Source organism: Tenrec ecaudatus, chromosome 14, assembly GCF_050624435.1.
Source record: "Tenrec ecaudatus isolate mTenEca1 chromosome 14, mTenEca1.hap1, whole genome shotgun sequence".
In the NCBI taxonomy this organism is placed as follows: Eukaryota; Metazoa; Chordata; class Mammalia; order Afrosoricida; family Tenrecidae; genus Tenrec; species Tenrec ecaudatus.
This window is the reverse complement of record NC_134543.1, coordinates 30,716,899-30,731,767: the sequence shown is the minus strand read 5'-3', so window position 1 is coordinate 30,731,767 and position 14,869 is coordinate 30,716,899. Positions and strand designations below refer to the sequence as shown.

Here is a 14,869-nt window from a genome sequence, read left to right as displayed (position 1 = left end):
GGGAGGTCCAGGTGTCCCCAAACACTGGCCTCACCCTCTGTGTCCCCCAAACACTGGCCTCACCCTCCCGAAGATCTCCTGACATGTTCAAAGCAACAGCAGGGCACCAGCGATTCCCAGGTTTGGGGTATTCTCCAGACACCCAGTTAACCAGCCACAGGTATCCATCCACCTTACCCAGGCCAAGTCCGGGGCCCTTACTTCCTCTCAGGTCAGGCTGCCCTCCCAGGACCTGTCATGGGGCATCTCCTGCATGTTCCAGGCCAGGAAGGAGTCGGACATGTCCACAACAAACCCAGTGTCCTACAAAGGGGCCAGCTCCATTGCAGAGATGCAGGCGGGCAGCCTGGAGGCGGAGAGTAAGAGCACACAGAGGCTGTCCCAGGTGGAAGGAACACCAATATGCACAGAGAATAGCAGTGTGTCTGTCTGTCCGTCCGTCAAAGGGCAACGAGGAGCTAGAACATCAAGGGCTATTCACGGGAAGGGGAGGGCCTCCGGGTGGCACAAATACTTTGCACTCGGCAGCTAATCATTGCACTGGCAGTTGGAATGCACCCACTGCGGGAGAAAGGCCTGGCAATCTACATTCTTAAGTCACAAGCTCAAGAAAAAACTCCATGGAGCAGTTCTACTCTGTTGAACACGGGATCTCCACGAGTCGAAATCCACTCACTAGTAACTTGCTTTGTTTGTCTGTGCAGTTTGAAGGGAAGCGAGAGTGAAGAAGAAGAGGCCAGCGAGATGGGCTGGGCTCAGCCCAGAGCTCTGTGCTCCATTCCTGGGGAATGGAGACCCTCCTGGAGGACTTGGGCAGCTCTCAAGGGCTTTTCAGGAAGGACAAGTGGGTCAAAGCTGGGTTTTTATAAAATAACGAAATTCCTTCCACGGTATTTTTAATGCAAGTCCATTTCATCTGGATAAGAATGGGCAAGTTCAGTGAGCTTATGCCAGAGTCAGTAACAGCCAAGAAAGCCCAGCCTGCCCCCCTCATTTCTCTGGGACCATCTTGACCCCACATTGGTTACCAAGCCAAGCTGCAGATTCAGCATTACTTCTCAGCCAGGGCTGTAAGCACCAATCCCACTGCACACCCTGCTTTGGGAAAGCTACTGCTTTGGCTTTGAAGCACCAGGAGAAAAGGCTGGAAACACCAGGAGCCAACCCAGCAATAATTCCAGGAGGTTGAAACTGCTATTCTCCCCACCCCCTTTTTCTTTTTGGAGGAAATGAATTCATTGAGTTCCTGGAACTCCATGACCAAGATTCAGCCCAAGTGTCCTTGCTTCCAAGACCAGAGAGGATCGGAGGATGAGGAGGGAGCTGGCACTCATTGGCCCCAACACCCTCTCCTTTTGTGGATGAGCAAAGTGGGCAGGGAGCGACTGGAGATGTTGGCAGCCCTACGCAGGTGAAGGTTTAGCTCCGTTAGCCCTCTCTCAGGCAGGGAATTGGGAGCAAGTCTCAGCTAGGTCACTCCACGCCCCAGGACCCAGTGTCCACACCTTTGGGTCTGGAGAGGTGCTCACAATGGTGCTCTGGGCAGCTTGGCCACCAGGGCCCTCCAGTATCCCAGAAACCAATCCTGAAGCCAGACCGTCCATCTGAAAAGCAAGGTGCCACCTCCCACAGACCCTGTGGCCCTGCATCTTGACCTGCTCCAGAGGAGAAACAGAATTTAAGCTCTATCAGCTTTGTTGACCAGGAAGAGCCAATCCTTGGTCCCTGACCTCACTGGAACTAAATATGCAGGGAGGATCCAGATGCTGGGATGACCTCCCTTCGCCACTGGAATCCCTCAGATTCCAGGAGAGAAATGCATTTGCTACAGAAACGCTCGGCTCTTCAGTGCACCTAAGAATCTGGGTGTGCGACTGCAGTCGAAACAACGTGGAAAGATGGCCAAAAAGATGAAGATCAAAATGCAGAAAAAACTTGCCCTGGTGGCCCACCAAGCAGTCCCCATGTCCCTCCTCCCTGGTCATCTGATTCTGGGGACTTGTGTGGGCTCCGGGTTCCTGTGATGCACACCTGTCCACCTGGAATGTGACCTCCTTTCCATGTGCACCTGGCTCTGAGATGCACACCCCACTCCCTTGCCCCAGGGGAAGCTGTAGCAGAGACAGCCTTGTTCTCAGGACCCCTGGTGGGGAAACATAGGCAATCAGATGCTCAGCCTGGGTTTTGCCTCCAGGGTAAGTGAAACAGAAAGCAGGGGTAATTCAGAATTCAGTCCCAGGAGAAAAGGCAGCATCCAGTCTGCTGGCAGCGGTCATGGCAGGCCAGGCACTATCACTTGGCTTTGGACGCAGCCATCCAACTTCTCACGGGTCCTGCCCAGATTCCTGGGCCTTGTTCCCCATGGGTCCTGGCCCTTTAATGAGTCACCGATCACTTCCCGTCTAGCTTAATTTTGCCAGAAAGTAGTTGTTTCTTGAACTAAGACCCAGACTATCCCAGTCTTTTCCTTTACCTCCACACTGGCTCCTCTGGCCGCCGCAACCTCTGGGCTCAAGCCTTTAGATTTTCCTTAGTGAAAGAGTCTCATTAAAATACACACATCAACTTAGAGGATGCAGGTCTAGTGGCCCAATGCTCACAGACAGAGGCACATGCTGATCTTGAACCACCTTCCGTGGCCCTGGGTTCTGACCAACATGCCCAGAATTAACATCAGAAATCCTGGGGCATGAATATCAGAAACTAAAGACCTCACTGTTCCTCTGGGACCATCTCTGTCTACCTTTCGGCGCAGGGAAAAGTGATATGAACTTGGAGTCGAGCAGCCTGGCTTCTAGAACATGTCAACTCAACCCTCGGAGCAGATGGTACCCACACCACCTATTTCACGGCGAAGCAAAAGTAGAAACCTCTGTGGTCATGGTCCTCAACAATATCCTGATTTCGGAATCAATACCCCCTTTCAGTCCTCCTTTTCTTGACTTTCCCACTGATCAATTGTTGATCTGTCACACCTCAATTTCATTATGGAGATGCGTCCCTGTGTCAGGCACACAAAAGCACAGTCCCTGTCTAACTAACATGGAAAGCTCTCTCTCCTTTGTCTCCCAGGACAATGCACTCTCTGGCTTTCTTCCTTCCTGCCAGTTCCCGCTCAGTCTCCACGGCTAACTCCCATGGCAATGCACCCCTTCGACCATGACCATGGCAATGCACCCCTTCGACCATGACCTCGTCTCCCCACTCCACGCTCTCCCTTGGGCTCCAGCTATCGCTGGCTGCTGGTGATTCCTAAACGTCTGCCCAGAATGTCTGAGAGGCAGAGGGGCCTGATGGACATGATTGAGTTTGTCTGCAACTTGCCTGTCTGGATTTGCTTAGAATTCATGAGGACGATATGTGGGAAGGAGGGTGACACCCCCATGCCACCTCTTGGGGGTCCTATTTGGGGATCCCTTGCTCCAAACTTCTGTGTCCATGTGTGCCCTGGTCATCTCTCTGCGATACCACAGACACCTCCAGCTCCAGCTCTAACCTCAACAACTGAAAGCAGATCTGTGATCTGGCCTTGGTCAACCTGCTCTGTCTCCTGCATCTTGAGCCCAAACCTGAGCAAACCCTTTGACTTCCCCTGGCCCTCTCCATTCAGCTGCTCCCCAAGGTCTGTCATGTTCTTTCCCTTGACAACCTCCTAATGCACTTCGCCTTGTCCCTGTCCCCAAAGCAAGATGCCCCTGTTTTGCTGCAAGGCCTGCGAAGATTTCCTCACCAGTCTCCTCCCAGTTCACTGTGCTCTAGCTCCAGTCAGCCCTCCCCGCTGCTACGGAATGAGCTCATGAAGAAGACCTGATCGCGTCTGTCTATCTGTCTGTCTCCTAGCGCTCTCTCTCTCTCTCTCTCTCTCTCTCTCTCTCTCTCTCTCACACACACACACACACACACACACACACACACACACACACACACTCCATCCAGTCCTCAGTTGGTCCCCTCTCTTCAAGATAGACACCAAACCTTTCAGCTGGACACAAATGACTGGCCCAGAACTCTGCCACTGAGTGCCCCTCTCAGGCTCCCCCCATCCACCTAGTGACCTCGCCATACCCCACCACCTGCAGGTCCCAAGTCGGAGGTTTTCTGCCACACCTCCAGGCCTTGACGGCACCATTCCCTGTGCCTCGAATGCCCTGACTTCCTTCGCCAGCCAGCAGCCGCCTACTCATTTCTCGGGACTCGGCTCAAATGTCAACTTCCCAGTCATCAATTCCACAGTATTCCAGTCACCAACCACAGGTTCTCTACTAGGTCGTGGGGCCATCCTAGGTGTTCCCTGGCATCCCTCACTCCCCCGACCCTGGCAGAAATGACCAGGCCCTCCCAGAGGGGAACCTGGGCTACTTTCGCATCAGCATCCAGAGCCCCAAGTGCTCTTGGCTCTACTGCATGCCTGTCTCTCACAGACTACCAGTGCCCTGCGGGGTGCTCTGCACCTTGATCTTTCTAGCCCTGGTATTCAGCACAGGGTAGGGGCCGCTGGGGGGGTCTCAGTAAATGCAAGTAGCAAGAATGAGCGACAGAACGCAGCGTTAGGGAAAGCACCTTGCAAACCGCAATGGGCAGGATTACCACTGCTACTGCGATGACTCGGTTTCCTTTCTTTGTTTCCTTCTCTTTGTACCTGGGGAAGTCAGAGCTCAAAGGCCAACTGGATAAGCCAGCGTGGCCTCGTGGCCTCGTGGCGCTGCAAGTGAGATGAGAGTACGAGCTTGGGGGGGTGGGGTGGCTGCTGCCTTCTGAGCTGTCCCAAATGCACGCTGCTGGAGGCCTGTCAGGGAGCTAGGGAGTCCAGGTAAGCCTCCCTCAGGAGACTGGGGACGGAAAACTAGGGAAGGGAGGGGAGATGAAGGGACATGGAGGCCTCAGGCCTTAGAGCAGAGGAAGGTTTCTGCCACCCGAGGGTAGTGCCCTCTCCTAGCAGAGGTCACTCCAAGTTCCGGTCCTTCATCTACTGTCCTCGGCCACACAATGGCAGTTTAAAAGCCCGTCACAAAAGGCTGTGGATGATATGGTTCCATATACATAAAATATCCAGAATGTCAATCCCTAGGGACAGAAAAGCAGATTGGGGGTTGCCAAGGGATGGAATGGGGGGTGGGGGACAGAAGGGTAAGGAGTGACAGCTTCGTGGGACAGGGTTTTTCTTTTGGGGTGATGAAAGTGTTTGGGAACTTGATAGAGAGGTAATTGTACAACAGTATGAATGGACTAGATGCCCCTGAATGATACACTTAAAAATGGCTAATTTTATGTTCTATGAATCTCATCTCCATTATTAAAAGGAAAAAAATCCAACCAGGGAGTTGGAAAGGCTGCTTCCAAAAGCACCCAAACGGCTAAAGATACTTTCTAGTGAGTATTCCGAGTGACGTTTCAAACCCAAACTAGAGTCTGGATAATAATAATATATATTAAGGGTTCACGGGGGCGGGAGGGTGGGGGACGGAGGGAATAAAGAGGAGCTGATATTAAAGGGCTCAAAAAGAAAGTGTTTTGAAATTGATGATGGCAACAACTCTACAAGTTTGCTTGATATCATTGATTTATGGATTGTTATCATACATGCAAGAGCCCCAGGTAAGATGATTTATTAATTCAAGCAAAAATATACTCTGGGTTTTTCTTCTTCATTGCAGCCTGCCCACCTAGCCCACAGAACCCTGCTGATCAGCCCACGGGGTCTCTCCTAATGTCCAGTCCCCGCGGTCTTCTCACCAGGCTTGTGGCAAAGGAACCACTTCAGGAGTTCAAGTAACTTAGGCAAATTCAAATGGTCTGGCTTAGCAGACGGAGGGGAGGACAGGAGAGAGACGTGGAAGAGCAAGACAAGGCAACTCCACAGTGCCAACCTGACCTTCCATTCAGGGAGCCTGGGCTCAGAGCCCTGAGCAGCGGTGACACCGCGCGCACACTCCCGCTTGCAGAGACCAGTCTTGAAGCGCACACTTTTCAACCTGCACAGTCCCTGGAAGCAAGCTAACCACTGCATCTGGTGCCCAACCTTAGAAAGGCCCACTTCTTCCAGAACCAGTGGAACAAGCTAAGGAAAATTTAAATATTCAAATAGCAAGAGGCAGTGTGTCTGTAGCTTACATGGTGCCCCTTAAAGGGTTTTCAGGGTTCATACTGGTTATATTACTATTCTGCACCGTGTGGGCCGACTTGAGAACCCGACCCCTTGAAAATGCCATCTCCCAGCAGACAGGGTGCCTGTGGGTACCCATCTCGGAAGCTGGACCTCAGGCCTCTGAGGAGAGGGGAAGGGACCCCTAGGGGACCGGGTGGCATCCTTCTTTGCAGGTTTCCTTGTGCCACACACAGGGCTGAAGGCATTGTGGTTGTTCCACAAGTGCCCAGTGATGACAGGCAGCCTGGAGGTTACCGGCTGGGCCAGGGCCTGAGTTTGTTATAGGAACTTCCTCTGCAATGACACTCCCCTGCTCCTTCGGGGGACCCTGGGGCTTTTGGGACTTGGGATGGTTCCTGTCTACTTGATCACCCCACTGCGATTTTGCACTCAAGAAAGATTAAGTAGGGGAAAAGAGGAGCTGATACCATAGGCTCAAGTAGAAAGACAGTCTGGGAAATGATGATGGCAACATATGTACAAATGTGCTTGATACAATTGGTGTGTGGATTGTTATAAGAACTGTAAGAGCCCTCAATAAAATGATTCACTAAAAAAGAGAGATAATAATAAGTCTATCATATATGTATCCACTCTCTTAAGACACTGCCCCCAACAGCTTTTATCCCTCTTTCTCTTTAAGTTTCTTCTTTTGAAGTCTTTGGGTTCTGCCTCAGGAAAATTGATGAGATAAAGGCTGGTGTTTACAAACAGGGTTGATGGGCCTGATCCTTAGGATGCTAAGATGATGGATGCAGGATGGTGGCAGGAAATGGAGAGCAGGTGGGGCTGTATCCTGGCGCCTCCATCCGTGAGCAGCATGGCCTGAGAGCAGTCACGCCGAGCCAGGGGTCTTAGTTAAACTAGTCAGCGTCTGTGTCCTTGCCAGCTTTAACTTCTGTGAATTTTTCCAAGAGACCTAACCATAGAGTTCCTTTAGCCTTGCTTACTGCAACTACCACAAAACTGGGACTATATGATACAGTCTCTATGATCTTACCCAAGTTCTAAAAGTGTATCACTTTACGAAACAGCAGAATCTCAATGATACTTGTTTACTAAAATTCAGTGTCTACCCAACTTTTCAGAAATATCGGGGGGAGCGGGGAATACTCAAAAAGTTTGTTGGGAAAATTCCATGATCTTTTTCACTCCATTTTTCCCCATGAAATTGTTGAAGACCCCTTACAGTGTTTTATATAAGTCTCAGTTCTACCCATAGATAGTCATCAGACAGGGCAAGATATGACAAAATAATAATTTATAAATTATCAAGGGCTCATGAGGGAGGGGGTAGCGTGGAGGGAGGGGAAAAAAAGGAGGACCTGATGCCTAGGGCTTAAGTGGAGAGCAAATGCTTTGAAAATGATGAGGGCAAAGAATGTACAGATGTGCTTTACACAATTAATGTATATATGGATTGTGGTAAGAGTTGTATGAGTCCCTAATAAAATGTTTAAAAGAATAAAATCAAGGGATAAAAAGCATTTTCAATTAAGCGGAATCCACCTTATTAACTGCAGCACGGTGTACAGTGAAAGACAGGAAACAAACCCAACATGCGTCATAGGAGGCCGGTTCACGCATTCCCGGGCTTTCATGCCGTGTCATATACTTGAGCCCTTGGGGGGAAATGAAGCAGCTCTGTATATGTGGATCTAGAACCATCTGCTGCCATCGATAGTACTAAGTGACAAAAGCAGATGTGACCCTCCTTTGCTTACAGATTCCTCTTTTCTTCTGCTCTCTGCAGAAGCTATCTCTAGAAGAGTGACTGAAAAATGATTGAGTGTCACTGTCCATGAGCGAGAGAGGCACACTGATGAATTGAAGAACTGGAGGCAGGGGCCTTCGAATATGAGAAATTCATGATTTTCAAAGTTTTATATAATCAAATGAATGCATATTTACTTAGGGCTCTGGCCTTTCTTTCAAGGTTCAAGTAGGTATTTTTCCCCTAATTTTTTTTTATATACATAGCTGTTAAACCAAAACCAAAACCCACTGCCATGGGGTCGACTCCACTCCGTGAGGACTCATAAAACTGCCCCTGTGGGTTTCCACAACCGTAGCTCTTTATGGGAGTGAAAAGCCTCGTCTTTCTCCCCAAGAGCGACTGGTGGCTTCAAACTTCTGACTTTGAGGTTAGCAGCCCAACACATAACCCACTAGGTCACCAGGGCTCACATCGATAGTTAAGGGCTATCCAGTGGGTTCTGACCTAAAGCGGCCCTTTGTACAACAGAACAGAATGCTTCCTGGTTCTGCACCAGCTTCAAAGATGCTGGGATGTCTGAGTCCATTGTTCCAGCCACTGTATCCACATGTACATCCGGTAATAAAACGCCCCGGGGCACAACTGCTAGGTGCTCAGCTGCAGATGGGAAGATGGGTGGCTCAAAGCCACCAGTGGCTCCACAGTAGAAAAGATCTGGTGATTTGCTCCCTAAGGACTCCCCATTGTCACTGAGTTGATTCCCCCCATTTCTAGTGGCCTCATACAGAGTTTCCAAGGCTTTGAAAATCTTTATAGGAGCTGACATCTAGCTCCCATGGGGTAGCTAGTGGGTTTGAACTGCTAACACTTCAGTTAGCAGGATAATGCTTACATGATAGGCTAGAGAGCCCTATGGGGTAGTTCTACTCTGTCTTAGTCCCTCTGATCTGAAACCTACCAGTTGGCATACAATAAAATCTTTTATCTATATGGAACTTATTTTTGAGACATATTTCACATGGTCAAATATATCTTTTCCGTTTTGAATTATGAGTACTGTGTTTTCAGCTACAGAAGAGAAAACTGGAACAAAAAAATCCAATGAATTTTATTTCTAAATCTAAAAAGAATTTAAAAAAAAACAAATCCAGTGTACAGGGTGTATGTTTTTGATATGCCAATTATATCTCAATTTAAAAACTAAAGAGTCTAGTTGATCAGGCAAGGTTGTGATGAACATCCTGAGAAGGGGGTGGAGGCCACAGAATCCTCCACAGACAAGCCTGATGTTCGGGTTCACCAGGATCTCCCCGGGACTCAGTTTTAGAATGTAGTCTTTTTTTAGGGTTTGTTTTTTTTAAGATTTAATGCCCATTTGGGCAAAACAAATCTGCAAGGAACCAGGAAGCATCTCTCTGCCCTCCTCAAACACCTTGCCTGAGTGCTGGCCCCTTGCTCCCACAGAAGCCTAGGCTACCAAGAAATGAGCCCTCTCTACTGAGACCCCTCTCTACTCAGACCCTGAACAAGGCAGGTCAGCCCGGTCCCAAATCAGGACATGGGCATGAGCATGGGTGCTAGGCAGACACTGTCAAGCACCCAGTGGGAAGTGGTGCTAGAGCATTGAGGTACAAAGCCAGGAGGAACCAACCTTCAGAATTCACACCAGGAGCCTCGACCTGGGTGCTTGGCTGGGTGTGGCGTGCCTGTGCACAGCCGGACACTATCTAACAGCCACGGCCATCTGTATAGAGTCACTAAGCATCGGCATCGACTTGATGGCAGTGAGTTTGGTTTAGCTTTGCCCATTTGTTTCATCACCTTCAAGCAGGTACTGAGCATTGGCTATTGTGAGGAGCCCCGGGCCTAGAGAGGCAAAGGCATCTAAAGCGGGCCTTCCAGTTCAGTTGAAAAGTGACCACCGTCATTCATGCGAAGGAACCAAACGGCTGGGTGTCACTGGAGACATGGCCCAAAGGGAGAAGCTGACAAACCTCAGGCCGCGTTTTCTTCAGCACAGGACACAGTGAACATTGCCGGAGTCCCAGAAAGAGGCTGACAGCCTGGGACAGGGGAGTTTCTGTGTAGGTCAGGACCCTAGTGTGCGCTGGATGAGGAACAGGACCGAGTCCAGTGGGAGGTAGTCCAGGGCCCAGGGAAACATGGGTGGTAGGGAAGTTTGCCACAGCAGCTTTTTGGACAAATACAGAGTGGGTCACCGGGTCAGAGCCCTGAGTCAGGGTTGGCGCGCAGCAGAGGCCAAGCCCCTGTGTTTGGCAGGCCCCAACTGCCAGCCTCGGGGTTCTGATCCTGACCGTGCATGCAGCAGGGAGCCATGGAAGGTTTCTGAGCCAGAGAGGGAAGGGACAGGCAGGCATTTTAAGTGAGATCACGGAATAGCCCTTTAGCCAAGGCTTAGTGTGTGTTTAAAGTGGCACTTGAGACAGAAAGTCATAAAGTATGTGCCCTGTGTCACGTGGGCAGGAGGGACTGGCTTCAGAGCCTCACAGAGGGATGCTTCCGTGAAAAGGAGGGATGAAGAGGGGCTTGCGTGTCAGAGGCGTCTGCCGGATGAAACTGCCAACCACAGCAGAGCAAGGAAAACTGTAGCTCCCTTCCTGCCGGGACTGGAATGTCCTCATTTGGCTAGGCCTGTTCTGCCTCCTTTTTTGGCTCCTTGTGATGTCAAAAGACTGGATTGCGGTGTGGAGAGTCAGGCAGCCAGGAGGAGGCAGATGAAGAGAACTGTAACTACCAGGCCTGGATGGCCTAAGAGGCTTTCACTCGGAGACCACCTCTCCCAGGGGATGCCTCCATCTGCCTCTCTCAGTAGCACCAGGGGATTATGCCAGTTACTGAACTCCCTAATTACCGCCCATCCTTTTCCTCTTCAAAGAATAAAGTGATTTAAAAAAAAAAAGTCAAGTTTTGACTCGGCTTCTCTTTAATGTTGCTCCTCCTGGTGCATCTGGAAGCATTGCTGCTCAGGGGCGGCAAACTGGGCAGTAACTTCCAGCCATAAACCAGCATTTGCGTAAGGTGGGAGAGGAAGTCAGGATGAAGCTTCCGTCTTAAACTGGGCTGGGTCTGACTTGGGGGCAGTCCCTGTGGCTGCAGGGGTGAGGCTCAGCAAAGGGGATGGAGGGGCCTGCATTGGCATCCAAAACAGCCCGTTTGAACCAAAGCCCCAGGGGACTCAACACCTCCTGAGAATCTTGAGTGGGTCCCTTCCCTCAACCTCTGCTCACCCCTGGCCCACACTCTGGAAGGACCCTGGGGCACCTTCACTCCAGCGAGTTTTAGGTGAACACAAACTCCCAGGTTTCTGTCCTTGGGCTCTAAAGGGAATATTTCCCTCCTGTGCCGCTCACGAGCTCGCGGGGCAGTGGCTGTGGTTGTTAGTTGCCATCCTGTCAGCTCCTGAAGGCCCTCAATGAATGCAGCCGGGTCAGGTGACGCAGCCAACCAGGGCCTTGTCAGTCAAGTTCATCAAAACCTCAAATGTACCTAGACCGGGAGGTTGTGCAACCAGCAGTGAGTGACGCCTACCCCAGCGGGGCTGGGACTCTCAGCCTCATGCCCCGGGAGCCGCTGTGTTTCCACCTCCCAGACTTTCCATGTGAAAACATGCTTGCCCTGGAAGCAGGCAAGGGCCTGCCAGAGTTGTGCCCTCATCTTCTCATGCGACAGATGGGCCCATGAGACACAGTGGCCCAGGGCTGCAAAACCAGTTATTTGTTCTGGGAGCAGGCCAGCCATGGGGGCGCTCTAAGGCAACAGGGGGTCTGGGTACCTGCCTTGTAGGCAGAGGCTACCTGTGGGGGGTGATCACACAGCACCCTCACCAGGACCTTGGGACACTCAGAAAGCAGTCCTGAGGAGTGGAGAGTTTCTGCCCAGCATCCAGAGGGGATCCAGAGGGGATGGGCTGCAGCAGTTGGAAATGTGAAAAAAATGGCTTTGCATTTTGACCAAGCATTAAAGAAGCCACTCTGCTCAGAGGCCCCTCCAGGAGAACCTGTTTGCCTTCTGCTCAGCTTGCATCTCAGTAGGTGTGAGGACTCTAAGTAGTGTGCGCTGCAGGCCTGGCTTGGGAAGTGGGTCTGGTTGGGAGGGGGTTGTTCTCCTCGGGAGAAAACACGCATGAGTCACTCCTTGGGTGAGGCCCCCACCCAGCTCCCCAGACACCAGGACAGACACACAGCCACAAAACCCTGGCATTTTCTCCAGTGAGCATTTCCCCTTTGCCCAGACTCCAATAGAGGAATTAGGACCCTCCCTACTAAGTGTCTGCAACTGGCACTTCAAGGCTCAAAGTCTAGCTACCAACTCAGTCACACCGGTCTGACGTGGCCACCTATTTGCAACTCGGTCCCAACTCAATCGCCAGCCCAGTCACCATGAAATTCTGCCAATTCCAACCGTTTTCCCATTTTGGGAGCTTGATAGCCATGTCTCATCTGCTTTTCCTGCTGACACCCTGCACCTCTAGACAGACACAGATAAAGAGCACAGGTCCTGGGGCAGCTTTCTGGCTGCCTGAAGAGACAGTAGAGGGTGCTTCAAAAGAGAGGTGCATCTGCGCCCCCAAGCTGGCCTGATTTGACCTCACTCACCCTGTTTGGCAGGTTGTCAAAGGGGAGGTCAAGAGGCCAGGAAAGAAACCGCCTAGCAACGCGAGGTTGGCAGTGCAGGCCTGGGCAGAGCTTCCTCCTGCTGTACACCCCGGGTGGCTTAGGAGTCTGAGAACCAACTGCAGGGCACCTACCAGCCCGCTAAGGGGAAGGAGCAAAAACCAAAATGAACGTTGAGGATGGCAGCTCAGGCCCGGTTCTGTCCTGAACATCTGCAGTGCAACCCTGTGTGTTGTTCGCAGTCACCGAGGTCTTGCGCAATAGTCCGTGTATACACATCCACCCCAACAATGCCTGACTGTGCAATCACGCTGCAATTACAGGCCGGCAGGAAGCTGCCACTAGGAACCGCACCAGTCCACCTCTGGCCATCTCCTCTCAGAGACTGCGCGGCGCGGCATGGGCGCACATTCCTGCACACACCAACGTGTCCCCTTGGCCGCCGCGCCGCGCCGCCCCGGCTGCCATCGTTGCAGACAGTCTCAAAGCCCGGGCGCCACCCGCCCTGGTCGGCCGGCGGAGTTCCTCTGCAAGGCTGTCATAAACTTCCCAGCTCTTCTCTAAAAGTCCTGCGCCACCAGGCAGTCGGGACGGCGGGGACGGCCACTAGAGTTGCCAAGCACAGTCCTGCAGCCCTGGCGCTTTTCGGAAGCAGTCCACCGGAAAGGCATTTCTGAGTTTTCTACACAAACCATCACATATGTACGTGGGCGTGCTGGCAGTTGGGGTGGCCCCATTGTAAAGAGCTAGGCCTTAGCGATTTACTGGCAGGCTGGGGACGCCGTAGGAGAATCGCTAGAGGTTTGTTTAAAGGGGGATTTGGCAGCAACTCGGGGTATTTTTCCTGTGTTTTTTGTTTTGTTTTTCAGTGCGAAAGGTGGTCTCCCTAAACTTCCGAATTGCGCTGCTCCTCGTCACGGGAGGGCCGAGCAGATAAAAGTGGGGGGAAAGTTCCTTTAGCTTCCTTTCTGCGGCCGAGCGCCGAGAAGAGCAAGGGAACGCTTCTCCGGGAAGCACCCGGCGGGAGTGCGGGGCGGCTGCACGCAGCCTGCAGGGCCGGGGGTCGGCGAGCAGAGCTCCGATCGCAGGCCCCTCGGAGGCCCTGCCCCGACCCCCTCCGCCGCCGACGGCGCCGGGAGCGGGCCACGCAGCACCCCGGGCGGTTCAGAAGTCCCGCCGCACCCCGGCGAGCACCGGGGTGCAGCGCCGGGCCCCCGGCCCCCGGCCCGCAGCGCCCCCGGCTCCGCTGCGCCCGCCCGGCAGAGCCCGAGCCCCGCCGCTCTTTCGAGCCCCGCGCCGGTGCCCCGGCAGCGGGCAGGGGGGCGCCGAGCCCGCGGCTTACCTGGACGCTGGCTCCGGGCGCGGCGCGGAGGGTGCAGGGCGCGGGGCGCTAGCGAGCGCGGCCCCCGGACTCAAACTTTGTTGCTCTCGGGACGGCGCAGTCGTCACTTCCTCGCCGAGCGGGCGGCGCGGCCCGGGCGGTGACCCAGCAGCTCGCGCGGCGGCGCGCCGGGCCCCGCCCGCGCCCCCGGCTCCGCGCGCCCCGGGAGGGCCTGGCGCCGTCTCCCCGAGCTCTGCGCGCCCTCGGTTGCTGGGAGCCTGCACCCCTCTGCCGAGGCGCTGCGCGGGGGCACCCTGCTCCGGGTCTGGCTGGGGCTGTACCAGGGTGTTGGGCTTCAGCAGTCGCGGGAAGCCGAGTTCAAGGGACCCCCGTAGAACTCTGGTTTCAGGAACACCGTGCACCCCAAAACAAAGTGGGGAGGAAGAGAAAAAAGATTCTCACTTGGGGGCCAAAGGGATCATGTCAGAAAGCAGCGTGGTCTATGTGTGCCAAAGGCCTTCCAGCGCCGGTCTCCCTGCCCGGAGCTGGGGGCTTTCCTGAGCCCACCTTCCAGTGTGCATTGACACCGCTCAGCCGTGTGCACCGCGGATCCCGTGGGGGGGGGGGGCTATTCCAGGGCCCAAGTTCGGGCTGCAAGATGGTTTCTGAGCTAACCCGCTCCCTCTGCCTTCACACTCTCCACCTCACGGAAGGTCGCTTTCATCCTGAGGCATTCCTTGTGTAATCTCTGGACCTTAGTGATTTAGAGGGGAGGGAGGGGCTGCTGGCAACCCGTCAGCTGAAAGGCAGGCGTCAGTCCTTGCCCCAAATACTTTCTCCCTGTATTCAAAACTAAACAAAAAGTCACCTTGGAGGGTCCTGATAAGTAGCAGCTGTGTGTGTGTGTGTGTGTGTGTGTGTGTGTGTGTGTGTGTGTGTGTGTGTGTGTGTGTGTGTGTGTTTTAAGGCATCAGAGGAAAAAGCTCCTCATCTGCTCAAACTGGAGAGAAACTGGAGTTAGCTAGCCTTTGCTGTGGTTTGAAGAAGAAGAA

The 14,869-nt window shown here is 53.0% G+C and overlaps 1 protein-coding gene across 1 annotated transcript in view; it reads right to left on the bottom strand.

Annotated features, from left to right (window-relative positions):
* Positions 1–13,986, bottom strand: part of MIDEAS (mitotic deacetylase associated SANT domain protein) — a 70,469-nt gene extending 56,483 nt beyond the window's left edge. Inside the window, exon 1 of the mRNA XM_075531857.1 lies at positions 13,839–13,986. The gene's annotated coding sequence lies outside the window, so the exon portion shown is untranslated. The remainder of the gene's footprint in view (positions 1–13,838) is intronic.
* Between the last annotated feature and the right edge of the window lie 883 nt (positions 13,987–14,869).